General features: G+C 32.3%; 1 protein-coding gene across 1 annotated transcript in view; it reads right to left on the reverse strand.

The window, feature by feature from the left end:
* LOC110993517 overlaps positions 1-12,848 on the reverse strand; it is a 50,091-nt gene that overhangs the window by 25,345 nt on the left and 11,898 nt on the right. Inside the window, exon 2 of the mRNA XM_022259805.2 lies at positions 6,423-6,466. The gene's annotated coding sequence lies outside the window, so the exon portion shown is untranslated. The remainder of the gene's footprint in view (positions 1-6,422; positions 6,467-12,848) is intronic.

The raw sequence follows: 12,848 nt of genomic DNA on the forward strand, positions 1-12,848 counted from the left end.
TGATCTAACGTCACGATTTACGTAATAATCAACTTAAATCCATTGTTATAAAGTTTAAAATCAAAGTACATTTAATGACGGAAGTTTACTACAACTTGAAGGTTTTTGTATTTATTTCGTGACATTTATCTAAAAGCAACTGATAAACGTGAACCAGTGTCTTATCGCTTGTTACTTTGTAATATAATGTTTTATTCAAAAGGACACGTAATATTTAAAATGTCGGAAAAACTAGGATAGATCCCGAAACGTTAGTTGTTTAGATAAATCTTAAAAAACTTCTTACAAGCTTTAAGATTTACCTAAAACTAGAAGCAATTCACACAGCTAACAAATAAATATCTATGCCGCAGTTTTTTGACACGAGATGGGACAGGATAAAACTATATTTTGTAGCTTACCTTTATTATAGAGGCAGGAATTTAATTTATTATGTAATTAATCTTTCCTTTTTGCTTAATACCTAAGACCATTTCCTAAACCGTTTGCTTAAGGCTACATTTATCAATCATTGGCCAATGTTTTCATGTGACATTTGACGTATAAAATACTACAGATAGTGATTGGATATCGCCTTTAGAAATGTCAAAGACAAGCTGATAATGAGTGACATGAGTTGAAATTATATACATATACAGTTAGGGCCTAATTATTCCCAACTAAATCAAGATATATATAAATGAGAAATATTATTTTCTATTTACGCGACACAAATTTAAAAGAATTAAGCATTAAGAAATTTAAGAATTATATATTATATGTAAATTTAAAAATTTATTAGAATAAAAAAATAGTTTCATGGGTTTAATTATGTGGAATTACGTAACAATTTGATTTATACTACTAATTAAATTTAATATTTGCTTCACTACCACTTTGTGGAACCAGCTGCCCACTGAAGTATTTCCGAACCAATTCGACTTAAGGGCCTTCAAGAAAAGAGCGTACCAATTTCTAAAAGGCCGGCAATGCACTCGCGAGCCCTTTGGCATTGAGAGTGTCCATGGTCGGGGGTATCACTAAACATCAGGTGAGCCTCCTGCCTCTTTGCCCCCTGTTCCATAAAAAAATGACGTGCGTAATAATTAAGATTTTATCATCCCTATCCTATAGCCTAGATACTTGAAAAACATCGTGAAAAAAGCGCATACCTTACATCCAAACAACTAAGACATGTGTGGGCTGGAGGCTGATCACCTACTTGCCTATTAAGAAAAATAACCACGAAACATTTGCAGACATTAAGGCTCAGACTTAAAAGGTTGTAGCGCCACTCGACGTTCTCATTTGCTTTTTTGGTTAGTATTTCTACATAAAGCTATATATAACAATTGTCGAACAACTTCGAAACTAGATTCAATTACTTTTTCTTTCGATTGCAGAGAATGTCTAGATTTTAAGTGACACTTCATTTCTTTAGAAAGTCCAGTACATTTTGATAAATTAGATCAGTTTAAATTGCTATTGTTCAATATTTAATACCCGCGATTGCATCTGCGTAGTTTGTTATTTTTATTATCAACTAGCGCCTTGTCCTATCGTGCAGCTAGACTTCTTTTTAAATATATGGAAATAAATATAGCCATTCTAATAAAATATAAATTCAAGTATTCTCTTTTTATAATATTTTAAATCAAATGTCCTATTACAACTTATATTATCGGAGCTTTCCAACGACGGAAATAACAATACATAATAAAAACCTTCTTTTCATCAGCATTGCACCCGTGCGAAGCTGGGGCGGGTCACTAGTTTCATCATAAATTGAAAAAAAGCGATTACAATTAACACGAGTAACAGTTCCATCCACCACCACCATGGAACTGTTGCTGTTCCTGTAAGTTGGGACGTTGGGAGTCTTTAAACACCGCCATGCCCCGGAAGAGGACGTAAATCTGTTATCTGCTTCGATACTTTGTAACTTCCAAAAGCGGCGGCGAATTTTACTTCAATATTGACATTATGTACTGCGCGTTCTCATGTTTGTGAAATCAGCGCTACGATTATTGAAATAACTATAACAATAAATAAATCAAGAGGAGGAAATTCGATCCAAGTCCATATCACTAAAGAATACGCAGCAAGCAGACGCTTTAACGTTTCAAAAAAAAATTATATACTAAAATACTACCTTAAACTACAAATAGTTTTTGTTACTACAGCTGTATAATAAACAACCCACAAATTTAAAAACTATTACTTCTTTCAATGCATTCAAATCGAGGGTGGGTGAATATGTAAAAAAAAATTACTTTTAATTTCATTTTTTATTTGTGTGTCTTTGGTTACCTTTACTTTTAAGTTTGTTACATATCGTAAATAATGATTAAGAACTACAAATAATTTTATTAATTCAAAACAAATAACATAATACATAAAAATATTTCTAATAACTAACCTTAAAATTTAATTATTAAAAAATATTATTTAAGTTTGTTGCATGTACGAATTATGATTAGAAAACGACTACAATGTTAGGTTTACCTGAAGTATTGTAAGTGAAATTTTTGCCTTTTTCTTTTTCTTAAGTCTTTAAACCTAAACCTAATATATGAAAAATACAACACATTCGCAAACTAGTCGCAAATATATCCAATTGCTTGAGACAAAATCCCTTTTCGTCAGTCGTGCTACACTAACGCCAATCAAATTTTTATGGAAATGATATTAGCTCACGTATACAAATCCGTATCGCGGTAGTAATTTTGTCTAGGACCAGGTGCAGAGCTGAAGAACAAGCAATGAGCTATTCACAGATTATACTAGACAATACATATATGTATTCATATAAGTATTCATATATGTATTCATATATGTAAAAAAGTCACGTATTTTAGTTTACAAATCTCATGTAAGCCGCTTTAATCATTTATCACGAGCAAGTACCTTGAATCTTGACATGCATCCGTATTTCTCACGACATCACAAGGAAATCTGTGTCCTGGAACCTATAGCCTTCATGGCTCGATGTACAGGGAAATTAAAATTACAATAAAAGCAATGTACGTGACTCGAGTCGTAATTGTTAACGATATTGTCCGTTATTTATACTTAAACACTGACATTATATTTAAATATATCATAAAGAGACCACGGAGCTTCACTAAGTACGGTCCTGACATACCTCTCTCGCTTCCACTTTCATGAGAATCACAATTCTTGTCGCTTGAGGTGCTTTTCACATTTAATGCTTAAACAATGGATACAAAGAAATAGCCGGAAACCAAAACTTTTTATGGCGACTGTTGATTAAGTAAATATGAATATTTGAAAATAAGTATTAATGTAGTATTATTTTTATTAAAAAAAAAAACATTTTTCAGACCCGGTTGGTCTACATACAGCAAGTCGGGTGCCGAATACTAGGGTCCGAGAGCAATGGTTTAATGCCCTCATAGATCCGAGTGGGCGGCTACTATGGCCCCGCTCCACTTGGATCCAAGAAAAGAGCTCTGCTAACTTATCCCATTTCTAGAACCGTCTGGTCTAGGTGTGTACGACAAGGCCTATTCAACCCGATTTCACCTTCCACGGTAGCCTTGTATCTTCTAATTAATTAGGTTCTAATAAATATACATATATATAGGTCTAAAATTCGCAATATTAGCGAGTTTAACAAATTCAGTAAGGGATTAAAGATCCATGTTAGAGTGAACATAGTAGACTAAAACTGGGACGGCTAATGGCGACGAGTATGTTGCTCGTATATACTTAAATATTGTGTTTCTCATGTAAATAAAATACATCTTTGTAAAGTTATTTAAACATTATACTTATATAATTACAAAATGTAAATTTTTATGGTCAAAGATTTTCAATTTCTAATTGCTGAACACATCTACCCGTTTGAATAAAAAAATGTTTGAATTAGTGTGACCATTAGTGAATATAAATTTTAAATGTCACAAAGTTAGAATTTGCTACTCTAACGCAAATTATTACCACTTTAGTATTCTATAGCTAATTAATTCTATTCATGTGTTTAAATAATGAAATCAACTTTGTCACGGAAATAAATAAAACCTTGGAATAGGTCTTTTCGGAATTAATTGCGCGTAAAGCACAATTTGTTTGACCTATATTTGTTGTTTAGGAACAATAATTGGCCTTTTTTTTTCACCAAGGACTGTGTAAACAATTGTTTAATTCGTGATTGTATCATTTGTGTATCAATGAAAAATCTGAGTAACTGATATTATGATGAGACAATAGGCAAAAGTTTTAATGAATTAAAAAAACTATAAGAGAAATTTAAAAAAATCTTAATGGGTCAAACCACAGGACTGGCCGTTAGTAATAGTATCATAATAGATATCACTGTCACAAGTACAATTAAATATTAGATTTACACAAATACAACTTCACTAGAATTAAGTAAGATATAAATACAAGGATAATTTTTATTATATAAATTAACAATTTAGATTTCAAGAACAAAGTTTTTAAGGAAGCTCAGTTGAAACCGATTATGACCTTTTCATAACCGGTTTGAGAACTTGCTAAATTATAATACCTAACTTGGAAGACCAGACTGACATAATACCGCTTCCTTTGTTTAATAAATTTATAATAAGCCTTATTGATTTTTTCATTTAAAGACACGGCATTTAGGACATACAAAGTTTAGACTGTCAATTTGCTTTGGTTTTGGTGGTCTGTGCGGAAAAAGTGATATGTCATTATTATCTACAATTCACCTTAATGAAAATATTAAAACTATATTATTTTGGCGAATAAATGAAATCATTAAAACTAAGTTTCAAGCTGTTTTTTTTCTTTTTAATCAACTCAAGAAAAAAATCTACCATTTTATTATTTACCAAGGAAATCATATTTACCCATACAAATCTACGGTTGTTCTAGTATTTATTATATAGATAAAGCTACTTATTAGGAACATAAGCTTTCTTTAAATTACTCATTTTAACCGGATATTATATGAACTAAGTCGGATGTTAAATGTAACGGATATTAGTATAATACTTTTTATCTCTTGTCTGTGTAATTTCTTTATTATGTAATAAATGAACATATCCATTTCTTTCGTGGCAGTAAAAATGAAATCAAGTTATTTTAGTTTAACATTTATCAAATTTTAATAAAGTTTTTTCTTGCCAGTTCTTCTTACCACCTATAACTCTACGCCCTTAACTTGCGAACTGGTAGTAAATGGTAGTAAATTTACAATTAATTTAATTTGTTTTTTTTTTGACGTTCATAAGTGTAGGTACATGTTTATCTATATGAATAAAGATATTTTTGAGTTTGAGTTAAAGAAACCATGACTTTAATGATCATGATCCATAAGTATTTCGTTTAGATTACAACTACCGCAACGTCTAACCAACGGTCATAAATAATTGATGAACGATTGATGAAACGCCAGGATACGAGTGGTAATTTCGACGACTCGTAGTAGTAATGCAGGTGTAAAATTTTCTTAAGAAAAACACTATATATTTGTTTATCCAAATAGTTAATAGATGTGCCTCGGTGCCACACTACCAGATAAAATATTTTCTACGAAGGTTTATGACAATGCTGATGAGATAAGGCGAATTATAATAATTAATTACTGAATTGTTCTGTCGTAATTAGGTAGATTATGTAAGGACTAATTTTATCTTGCATTTCGATCAAGACATTGTTAGAACAGAAATTTAACCTAGACTGTTTGAACATAAATTATCGTATTACATAACTTCTACATTGAGGTAATACCTACCATCAAAGTAGTACTTTACTTAATAATACTACCTTACTCCAGGTAATAAATTAATGGGACTAGCTAACTGCGTATTAGTTAGTTAATGATACTAACTGACTCCATAGTAGTTAGTAAACAATACTAGCTATCTCCACAGTAGTCAGTTAAAAACACTAGATAACTCCACACTAATTAGTAAATATTACTAGCCATACAAATAAGTAACTTATTACTACTACTATAAACAAAAGTACATATGCGCATGTCAATGTAATAATCAACTTCAGCGCCGCTACTCTATGGATAAATATCAAACGATGTCTTGGTTGATGACGATATTAATTTATCCCTTTGCCTTTCTCATATATATAATTATATGTGGGAAAGGCAAAGTTAAAACATACAAACAAAACAAAACATTTTTATAGTCACGTGACACGATATAAAATAAATCGATTCTAATGTTGAGTTTTAATATATCCCAGGATCGCGATCAACGCTTCGCGATGAGACAACTAAAATGAAATTGGATACACAAACGCCGGAATGGGTGTCGCAATGAGAATTTTCGGAGTACCAGCTCTGTTTTTGAAAATGCTGGGAACTATGTAATCTTTAAATAGCTATTAGGTAATGTCTTTTTTAATCTTTGAAATATATATATATATATAAATGGCACCGAAACGATTGCGTCATTATATAAACAAATACTTACAATTTTTATTTTGCAATGAAAACGTCCCTTGTGGATGCTGTGTTCTGAAAAGAAAAAAAACGATTTTTAATTTTCATATTTAACGTATAGATGTTATTATATCGTGTATGCAAGCTTAGAATGTCACAAAGAAATTTTATTTTAGAAACATTAAGGGTAATTCACAGCCGAGACTAGCGGTATGACTCCCGCCCAAATCCAGAATGAGCGACTAACGGCGGATTAATGGAGGATCCTTTTGGCATCCTGGCGTGACTGACACTTCCGCTTTTAGGGTAGGTTTATATTAACAGATTCTGAATCAAAATGGGTCACTACAATTAATAAATTTCACATTATAATAAGAAACACAAGTGCCTATATCGTAGGGAAATTGTATTTGTACACTTTGACACCTCCAACTCTGACCAAATGGAGGAGAGGAATATCTGCATCCCACCATCACCATCTCTGACATATACTAGTACTATTCGTAGTGCCACTTTTTCGATTGTTTTTGTTTGTAATATAATAATAATATAATAAATAGCACAATAAATATGTAATAATATATACATATTTATTGTGCTCTTACGAAATTGGAAATGTCTAAACCTGGTATCATATAATGTTTATCAGAGTATGCACTAAAACATTGCATCGTGGCGATGCGATGCTTTGAACCGGTTTTAGTTTGCACAACTGTACCATACAAGGGTTAACCGTCACAAAGCGATCTTAGTTATTATGTTTAATTTAATCTTAATATGTGCTACCTTCGTGGCCCATTGATTGGTTTACAGTCTGTATACGAACTAAGGCAATACATTTTGCTCACTGAAGCTTTCTTAGTTTTATAAATCGTTGGAAGTTACACCCCTAGAGTATAGCCAGACGCAACTCTTTTCAAAATTTACATTAGTCATTAAGCGTTGTACGCGAGTGGCTAATACGTGTATAGAGTAAAAATTAAATCCTCTAATTTAAGTACCCCGATGACCAAGGAACCGTAAAGTTCATTGATCAAGGAAATCTGGAGAAGTTTTCTAAATTTATTAGACAAAGGAGATGAGAACGTACATAGGAAAAGTAGAAGGAGAGCGTTTCAAAGAGTATTTGAAAGGTCAAGTCGAGATGGATGGGACTCGTCTTGTGAAGAACTGAGAAGAAAAACTATAAAGATATCCAAAAAATGGTTAATGGAAAAAACAATATTTATTACCTAAAACTCATGTTGAACGTTTGTCTTTCTCCTTGATTTATTACGCCGCAACGATATTCTATCTAGAATCCAGATACTATGAATATTTGATACAGTCTATAATTTATAGGCCGGCAGAGTGCAGACTATACGTACTCAACACTGACGCATTCGCTGAGTCATGTTGCATTTTGAAGTTTTTAACTCGATGACACATCTTTTGAATTACTATAAAATACATACTTGATTTATAAACACAATTTATAATTCTTTGCAGTATTAGTTTTTCATAAATACATTTTAAAATGTGGTGTTGTTAATATTAAATTACCTATAGTTCATGTATATCAGATTTTATCATTTACGTGTGTGTCTATAAGTTTTACCCACACTTAAAAAAAAACATGTCCAAAAACAGCGGCTATAATACTAAGACGTGTTTCACTTAACATAAGCTGGGATGAAACGCCTGTCTAGTTTTCATTAAAAATCTTTCTTTGGTATCCTAAAAAGCTTATGTTAACAAGGTAAACCCCGAAGGTTACACTGTAACACGAGAATTATGTAGAAATAAAAATTGTATGGCTCGAACCGAGCGAGCGTTATTTGTCAAATCGGTCAAATGTGCGTTTAAACGTTTCAGGATACTTTAGCGATATTAAACCGGAAGTTTAATACACTTGACCCATTTTTACTATCCACCCCTTTAGAAATCAGGTCACCACAGGTCACAAAGGGTTACTACAATAGGAGTGCCGATGCGTGGGTCAACAATAAACAATTGAGCAGCAGACATACTGCTGTAAAAAGTTCCTAACAAATTAAAGAAAATCACTTGGCAAGTTACACCTTTTTATATAGTAACAATTGTATGTACTTATTTTTAACATATGAATTGTTTTGTGTTTAAGTGTATACTTCTTTCTCAAATTGCGACAATTCGTGTTCTATCTTCAAAAAGTTTAAATGTTTTCAATTGTCTATGCCCTGAACTAATCTGTAGTTAAATCTCATTTTCGACAATGCGTATTAATTAGAAGCACTACAGAAAGTGAATTCATGTGGGGTGTTGCGCATGAGTCGTTCAATGAACATTCCGATTTCTACCAACTGATATCTAGGTATTGTGTTACGATACTAAATCTTAGTTTCATGTTTCGCTTCTTTACATTTCAAGGTCCGGCAATCTCTTTCGTGTTAAAAAGATACTTGCTATGACCGTCACATTATTCCTACATGTCTGTATTGTAAAATAAATAAGAATACTAAAAAAAAAGTTATCTTAATTTATATGGAAGTAAGAAATCGCAAATTTCTACAAGATCAAATCCATAAAAAACTGTGTGCACTTGGCTTAGGATCGTGTGCAAGAGTGCTTTATGAATTGATCCTGAAATAAAGTAAACATTAACGAAGTATAATAACAGTAATTTAGCGTCATATATTCCTTCATCCAAATTTATAAATTTTTTTCAAGAACCTTTTACAGAGTACAGGCCTCCTCCAACTAGCTTTCTGCTCTCTAATCTCTCTCTGTTAACCTCTTTGTCTGTTCCCTGGTGGCCCTTTCAACCTTGTTACTCTGTTTCTCCATCCGCTATTATTCATGGGAGCGCTGTGGTCCGCCAAAAATATAACCAGTTGCATTACTAACATATATTAATAGTATTAGCAGATTGCATTTGTTTATCCCTGATCCACCTTTATTTCGTTGATTTCGGGTCTAACATTACTGTGGGTAAATTAGAAGTGTGAAAAAAAGTGCATAAATAATAATTAACTAAACTACATGTAAAACTAGAAATATACGTAGGTACTAAAACTAAACTGAAATCTATGAAAGTAATATTTATCAGTGATAGAAAGAAAAATCCGTTAATCATAAACTTGACAATTTAAAGAACTAAAAAGTACATCAATTAAAACAGCCATAAACAAAAGAAAATCAAATCTCGATATCACCAGCTATAAACAACATTATCAACTTAATTAAGATACAATCTGTAGATTTTCAATGAATAGAAAGTAAGAACAATTACTTAGAAATCAATTATGTTTGCGTTACGTTTTGGGTGCTGAGAAAGGTGCTAATTATAACTGAAATTAAGTTTTTAAGAAGTTTTAGGTATTGAGATTGTGCGTTCGTACCAATAGACATTTCATGTGCGTTTCAATACGAGCTCCAACAATTAAAGAAACAGAATGAGGAACTCGGCATGCTTTAAAACTATTTTTTTTATCAAAACATGGACAAACATTTACAACAATATGAAAAAAATTAGTGACGCTGTCTGACAGAAGGATTGACAGTTTTCATGCCTATCAGGAAAACAATTTTGATATTTCTTGATCTTGAACAATCTTATTGACGTACATACAGTTAATTGAAAAGCGGTGCCGTCCCTACAAGATGCGGACACGACTAGGAGATTAAGGACTAACTAGACTAAGAACTAAACTATTATATTTGAATCAAGAATTGAATTGTCGGTGCCGAGTTCTAATTCTACTCTTTGCCGAGACCAGAGAACTATGAAACACGTCAAAACACGGTGCAATTTCATTATGGTAGCGACTACTGAAGAGTTTCTATCTCATCATATACAGAATACAGATAGAAATCTGAAGCCAAAATCGTTGGAGCGCCACTGTTATATAAATATATGGGGTGAAACGATAGAGTGTTTTTTTGTGTTAAAAGCATCGCATCCCTATTACTGGAATTGGTCACAACCAATCATTAATTACGGGGTTCGCTCTACATCATATGTACTTATATTGAAATCGACTTTTCGCGTAAGTAAAATTAATGTTTGAATAATAGGTATTTATAAAAAACAATCCCGTCCTAACAGTTGACGCTAAATTGACAAGAACGCACAACAAAAAAAAAAATATTAATTCCCAAAAACTAAATTACATAAAATAAAATATTAACTAACTACTAAAGACACTGACAAATGACAGACTTTTGTCAGTTCAGGCAACGGATGTTATTCGTTAACTAAAATTATACACCAAAACATATTATGTGCCCTTTTCAGAAGGTTCTAGCTATGAGCTCATGAAGTAACAGCGGACGATGTCACCTTATGATATTATACTTAAAGGCACATTGAAGCTATGTTAGTGTTATATTGCCGAATTACTGTCCCTAAACATTACACGCAAATTCTCTGCTCGAACATCACCTTATACTTTAATTCATAAAGAGCACAGATCGCCGAATTATGCTCCATATTACTTCTCACCAAGGCATCGTATATCGTTTGCTTGTACAAACTCAGTTTTAAACATTTTAGCAAATAAAAGTTGCCTTGGTACTTGTCTTTTATTTTAAGGTGTATGCTACAATGTTGCAACGAGAACCGATAAAAGATATGAGACCTGATTTCAAGCTGTCGTCTCGTTTACCAAGAAACATTTCTAGTGCACCTACAAACAAAACCTGTTGTGTTTATCGTGTATAAAGATTTTTTCAATTTATAGGGTAAATATTCAAATTTTTTTTGTGACAAAATTGGTCTAACGCAGACGCACACTACGCCACTGTGTTGTGGGTAATTTAACATTATAGAATGCATTTTGTTTAATAAAAATGGTACGTTACTGTGCGACCTTCATCACTGAAATCTATGTTTGATTCTATTATGAACCTAACCTAACCTAACTCTACGATAATAAAATAAATGCGATTTAACGATCTATGTGCGTACACCCTATGTATAGATCGTAAGTTAGGTTCATAACAGTAGTAGTACATAGAGTGCGTACATAGTCCTCTTAAAAAAAGTTCGTACGATAAAGTAAAACAGTGAGAAAAGACCCAAAAAAAACAAATGACTACTAAACAGATACAGAAGGCGCCATTGTTTTTTTACGAGTACAACTTTACCTTTGTCCCTGCTTTTAAATAAACCTTGACCCATTTAATAAAAACTTTAAATGAGAATAGGGAATTTTCTATTAAATATAAAAGTATCTACTATTTGACACAACTCTATCACTTTCTGTTTACCACTGCTGCTGTTATATTGTGGTTTTAGCTACATCTGGATTGGCCTAGTAACCGCTGGGACCACTTTGGAGTCAGAGGCGTTAGTACTATTTTTTGGTAGTGCCAAAACAAAAGATTGTTGTTGTAATCGTAGGAGAATGTCTTAAACTCCAAGGTAATTAAATCTTTTCAACTGAGTCACTAAGCAATACAAAAGAAATAAGTCAGTACGTAATATAAAAGTTGGCGCCACGAAATGATATAAGCAAAATTATAACCGGCTTAAGTAAGGGGTAATACAACTATAATTGCGCAAATGTATGCAAACCTGCAATTAAAGGAACCGGTTTTGCTTTTGCGCTTTTTTTTCAATCCTAAGAGATATGAACAAAGAAATCATACAGCGATATAATAGTTTATATTAGACCATTTACAGCTGAAGATATTGTTTGAACGTGCAAATTACCGTACCAATAAATGTAAAGAAAATATCCTTTACCGAAATAAAATAGCATTGGGTGATAGATTGTTGCACTAATTTGTGTTGTCTACCTTATTTGATTGATTTAAAAATCGTGTTTTAATGACTTTATAAGTTAAAAATATACAGAGTTTCCTTGTTCTTTTTGTTAATTATTTATGCACTCCTTGTACTGTACCCCCAGTAGGTGTTTCTTAATTTTTTTCTGCCCATTATGTCTCGGGATTAAAGTGTAAATAAATTGATAACTGTAAAATATTACTGATTTTAATTTAGTAATATTTTTATTGTTGAAGGAAGCTGGTATGACGTGAAGGAAAATTAAGAGGACCATTCAGGCTGGTTTTCTGCGCTATATGCGCTCTGTCCCACATGGGGGCACAGGACTTTAAATCGATTAAGTCGGGGTTATAGAAACCGTGTTTTAAATCCACTTGAAACCTAAAGTGTCATTGAACTATTTAAGCTCCATAGCAATAAATTAGGCGAAGTCAAATTCTAGAAGGATCTTTGAACAAAGGCTTCTTTATGAGGCGTCTTCCGGTTTATCAGAGATTATAAGTGTAGCATTGTTGTCATGGCCTTCGCCTTTCACTCTTTTGTAACCGTTCATTTTTGAACACGCTCTGAGCTAATTTGATTATTTAAAGCTCTTTAATTTATTTTTAGATTATTTCATTGATGTTACTTCGTTTCATTACAAGACATAAGTTTTCCCTAATTCCTTAATGTTTTTACACGAGTATATGGTGTATATGGGAGGTTCAA

This window comes from Pieris rapae, chromosome 19 (assembly GCF_905147795.1).
Source record: "Pieris rapae chromosome 19, ilPieRapa1.1, whole genome shotgun sequence".
In the NCBI taxonomy this organism is placed as follows: Eukaryota; Metazoa; Arthropoda; class Insecta; order Lepidoptera; family Pieridae; genus Pieris; species Pieris rapae.